Here is a 6000-nt window from a genome sequence, read left to right on the forward strand (position 1 = left end):
ACAACTTTAAACAGGCTAATTGACATCATTTTAGTCAATTGGAGGTGTACCTGTGGATGTATTTCAAGGCCAACCTTTAAACTCAATGCCTCTTTGCTTGACATTGGGGAAAATCAAAAGAAATCAGCCAATACCTCAGACCTCTACAAGTCTGGTTCATCCTTGGAAGCAATTTCCAAATGCCTGAAGGTACCACATTCATCTGTACAAACAATAGTACGGAAGTATAACCACTATGGGACCAAGCAGCCGTAAGGAAACAGGTACAAAAGTATCTATATCCACAGTAAAACAAGTCCTATATTGACATAACCTGTAAGGCTGCCCAGCAAAATTGCCATAAAAGAGCCAGACTACGGTTTGCAACTGCTCATGGGGAAAAATGTTGTATTGGTCTGATGAAACAAAAATAGAACTGTTTGGCAATAATGACCATTGTTATGTTTGGAGGAAAAGGGGGAGGCTTGCAAGCCGAAAAACACCCTCCCAACCATGAAGCACGGCGGTGGCAGCATCATGTTGTGGGGGGTGTTTTGCTGCAGGAGGGACTGATGCACATCACAAAATAGATAACGTCATGAGGAAGGAAAATTATGTGGATATATTGAAGCAACATCTCAAGACATCAGTCAGGAAGTTAAAGCTTGGTCGCAATTGGGTCTTCCAAATGGACAATGACCCGAAGCATGCTTCCAAAGTTGTGTAAAATGGCTTAACATCTTCTTCGGGGTAAGGGCCAGTATTCGGAAGTTTGGAGAGTCTGCATGCCTAAAGTTAACTACCCGTTACTCAGGCCCAGAAGCTATGATATGCATATAATTCAAATACTGTACATGTTTTTTTAAGGCTGGATCATGTTGCATTGTTGTATGTTTTAATTATGTAATGTATTGATTGTTGCCACCTTCTTGGCCAGGTCTTCCTTGAAAAACAGACTCTGGGTCTCAATGGGCTTTTCCTGGTTAAAAAAAATAAAAAGCATGGGGAGTGACACATTCCAGAGTGGAACTGAAGGCCCACAATTGACAGTATGAAATTTGTTCAATATTGGTTTATTACAATTTAATTTTACTCTATAGCAGAGTTTGAGAATATTAGCCTGTGTGGTTAAATAATAATTTGAGTAATAGCTATTGACGAACCTGTTAATGTATTAATTGTATGATTGATGTGTTATGTGTAGACCCTGCTAGAGGATCTGGATGACATCAGTCTGAGTGTGGACAGTCTGAGAGACCAGGTCACCCTGATGACCAGTAGAGGTCCTGCCTGCAGAGATGTAGTGGAACCCAAACTGGCCAAACTCAACCGCAACTTCCACATGGTCTCCCAGTGCATCAAAGCTGACATGGTACAACTACTCTCACATCAGTGTTTCAGTGTGTTACAATTACAACTGTTCAGAGCTTTATCATTCAATCCGTCGACACGTACAAAGGTGTAATTCTGTCACTCTTTTGTTCCTGATACCCAGATGTACTGTAGGTTCCCACCTTTGCGAGGCATTGGAAAACCTCCCTGATCTTTGTGTTTGAATATGTATTTGATATTCACTGCTCCACTGAGGGACCTTACAGATAATTGTATGTGTGGGTTACAGAGAGGAGGTAGTCATTCAAAAATCATGTTAAACACTATTATTGCACACAGTGATTCCACGCAACTTATTATGTGACGTCTTATATTTTTACTGCTGAACTTATTTAGTCTTTACATGGAAAAGGTGCTGAATACCTATTGACTCAAGGCATTTCAGCTTTTGATTTTTACTTCATTTGCTAAACTTTCTAAAACTATAATTTCACTTTGACATTAAGATTTAATCCATTTTTAATTCAACAAAATGTTGAACAAGTCTAGGGGTGTGAATACGTTCTGAAGGCGCTGTATAGCCTAACACAGCACAAATACAAGTATCGCATTGACAAGAGTACATTGTACAGATTGAGAGAGAAAGAGTAACATTAGCAAACTTTTTAATATGAATACATTGAAGTGCTTTGCTGCATTTCAGATGTAAATGTATTCCCATCTCATAGCACAGTAGAGCTCTGTTTAAGATCTGGAGGACTGTTGGCCTTGGCTATATTATCCTGGTAATCTGTTTGTGTGTGTCTAAATCCCTCTCTCGTCTCTACAGGAAATGAGGGTGCTGAGAGTGCGACAGGTGGAGATCTCCATGGACTCTTCTTCTTTATACAGCTTCACAGAGACACAAAGACAGGACTGGAGAAGTCAGAGAAATTATTTCATTATCATTACACGCAGGCTTACTGTTTTTACTAGCTAGCTAGCTTGGTACAGTGCCGAAACATCATTCAGAATATGATTTGGATTGGAGTGTTTGGGGTCTTTTCTAACACGCTTTAGACACATTTTCATAATGCATTGTAGTCGATGGAAAGTGATAACTCAGGAAATATTTTATACCAATTGTCTCTGTAATGAAACAAAACATAAACATTTTTTGGGGGGGGGTTCAACTATAATCCCAGAAATAGTGAAAATATGTATACATAGAACTGTGTGAACTTGCTATTTGATATCAAAAAGTTTGACATGTGATGCTTCCCAGTTCCCACACAGATTGATATGGTTGTGTTACCTATCTTACTTGAATGTACTGGTTGTAAGTCACTCTTAGAGTGTCTGCTAAATGTAATGGTAAAATGTAATAGATTGACACACACACCCATACACATGCATTCACTGTTTCTAACATAATACTGTCTCTTGCCAGCAGATGGAGCCAGAGGAGAGGGCGTCCTCTCTCAGTCCCTCAGACTATCTGATGGATATAAACACGGTTCTGCTGGCCATGGCCGACAACGAACTGCTGCTCAACTCTATCGAGCTCAGCAGTGGTCTCTACGACTACTTCTCCAGGCAGGGGGTGGAGGGTGAGAGAGAGGTGAGGGGAGATATAGGAAGGGGAAGGGAAGAACTGTGTTGTCTTGTAGGTCTGAATGGAGACCTCTCACTCATTCAATTACTTTCCTCTCTCCACTCCTACCTCTCTCTCCTTCACCTCTCTCTCCTCTCTCCCTGCCTCTTCACTCTCTCCCAGAGTATAAAGGAGAGTCTGGAGTCGGGGAGCAGGTGACGTTGATCCATGAGCGCCATCCTGGAGGCATCGCAGAGCAAGGTGGCACAGTTCAGAGACACCCTCACCCAGCTCAAAGCAGAGTGGGACCGCCTCAACTGCATGTACAACCACCGCAAAGGGTGGGTGATGGACGATCAACATTAAGTTACTTAGTAACTGCCAAGATCTTAATACTTAATGACAATGAAAGAGTGTAAAGAAGAAGAAACTGAAAAATATATTGCAGCAACGCAATAAGGGGGAAATGAGCAGCTCTGTAAAGTTTTTGCATTTCCACTATTGGATGTGAGAGGATCTGTTTGTCTCCTCTAACAGGGCTATGTACTGTAGTTGTAGCTTTACTCTCATCACTGATTGGTTAGTGTCATCCACAGAGAGAGAGTGAGTGTATGATGTCACTTAGTCATGACCTTGTCTCCATCCTGTCTCTGTACTGTCAGGGAGTTCCGTCTACAACTGACCTATCCTGGGTACATGAATAAATGTATTGTATCAGCTATTGACGACAGAGGAGCGAGGATGGAGATATATGCCAGTGCACATACTGTAGACCAAGACCTCAGCACACACACACACACACACACACGCACACACACACACACAGACTGATCAACACAGGCCAAGTTGACTGGGAGCGCACACACACACAGACATGCTCCCGAGTGGCGTATCGGTCTAAGGCACTGCATCTCAGTGATAGAGGCATCACTACAGACCCTGGTTCGATCTCGGGCTGTATCACAACCGGATGTGATTGGGAGTCCCATAGCACAATTGGCCCTGCATCATCCGGGTTAGGGTAGGGTTTGGCCGGGGTATGCTTTCATTGTAAATAAGAATTTGTTCGGGGCAGCATTGAGAAGTTTGGATAAAAAGCGTGCCCAGAGTAAACTGCCTGTTACTCAGGCCCAGAAGCTAGAATATGAATATAATTAGTACATTTGGATAGAAAACACAAAAGTTTCCAGAACTGTTAAAATAATGCCTGTGAGTATAACAGAACTCATATGGCAGGTGAAAACCTGGGAAGAATCCAACCAGGAAGTGGGAATTATGAGGCTTGTAGTTTTCAAGCGAATGCCTATTGTCCGTGGGGTCAGATTGCACTTCCTAAGGCTTCCAGTAGATGTCAACAGTCTTTAGAAGTTGTTTCAGGCCTCAGAATAAGACCACTCAAAGCAAGTGGCTCAGCTGAAAGCCATGAGTTTTTTATCGGCGAGTGGCTGTGCGCGCGACGTTCGTTCCCTTTCTAATGAAAACAGTATTGTCCGGTTGAAACATTGTTGAATATTTATGATAAAAACATTAGTGGATTAGAAACATCGTTTGACATGTTTCTATGAACTTTACTGGAACTTTTTTGACTTTTCATCGTGACTTTGTGCTCACGCCTTGTGCATTTGGATTACTGGGCTAAATGCACAAACATAAAGGAGGTATTTGAACATAAAGATCAACTTTATCGAACAAAACAAACATTTATTGTCTAACATGGAGACCTGGGAGTGTCATCAGATGAAGATCATCAAAGGTAAGTGATTAATTTTAATGCTATTTCTGACTTTTGTGACACCTCTCCTTGGCTGGAAAATGGCTGTGTGGTTTTCTGTGGCTAGGCGCTGACCTAACATAATCGCATGGTGTGCTTTCGCCATAAAGCTTTTTTGAAATCGGACACAGCGGCTGGATTAACAAGAAGTTTCTTTAATCCTATGTATAACACTTGTATCTTTCATCAATGTTTATGATGAGTATTTCTGTAATTTGATGTGGCTCTCTGCAATTTCACCTGATGTTTGTTTGAGACAATGCATTTCTGAACATAACGCACCAATTTCAAATGAGGTTTTTGGACATGAAGATTAACTTTATTGAACAAAACAAACATGTATCGTGTAACATGGAGTCCTGGGAGGGTCAGCAGATGAAGATCATCAAAGGTTAGTGATGCATTTTAACGCTATTTCTGACTTTTGTGACACCTCTCCTTGGCTGGAAAATGTCTGTATGGTTATTGTGACTAGGTGCTGTCGCATTGGTGTGCTTTCGCCGTAAAGCCTTTTTGAAATCGGACACTGTGGTTAGATTAACAAGACGTTTATCAATAAAATGGTGTATAATATTTGTATGTTTAGAGGAATTTTAATTATGAGATTTCTGTTGTTTGAATTTGGTGCCCTGCAATTTCACTGGCTGTAGGCCAGGTGTTCCGCTAGCGGAACCCCCTTCCCAGAAATTAATTGACTTGGTTAGTTAAATAAATGTTTAATAAAAAATTAAGAAATCAACACAGGCCAATTTGACAAGGAGCCCACACACACACAGGCAGACTGATCAACACATACAGTACACTCTATATATCAGACATTGAGTGATATAGTCCATTGAATTAAGAACAAAATTGGCAATCAACCAATACAACCAAGTCTATATACAGTGTGTTCAAATGGCGTGAGGAGGTAAGGCAATAAATAGTCCATAGTAGCAAAGTAATTACAATTTAGGTAGATTGGAGGTAGGTAGATTGGGTGGGCTATTTACAGATGACTATGTACAGCTGCAGCGAGTGGTTAGCTGCTCGGTTAGCTGCTCAGATATGTTTAAAGTTAGTGAGTGAAATGTAAGTCTCCAGCTTCAGCGATTTTTGCAATTCGTTCCAGTCACTGGCAGCAGAGAACTCGAAGGAAAGGAGGCCAAAGAGGTGTTGGCTTTGGGGATGACCAGTGAGAGGTCCGGACAACAGGCCCTCCGATTTGACACACTGAACTCTATCTATGAAGTAGTTGGTGAACCAGATGAGGCAGTCATTTGATAAACCAAGGCTATTGAGTCTGCCGATAAGATTACGGTGATTGACAGAGTCGAAAGCCTTGACCAGGTCGATGAAGACGGCT

The sequence above is a fragment of the Oncorhynchus mykiss genome, chromosome 8 (genome assembly GCF_057628025.1).
Source record: "Oncorhynchus mykiss isolate SJ-2025 chromosome 8, ASM5762802v1, whole genome shotgun sequence".
NCBI classification, from domain to species: Eukaryota; Metazoa; Chordata; class Actinopteri; order Salmoniformes; family Salmonidae; genus Oncorhynchus; species Oncorhynchus mykiss.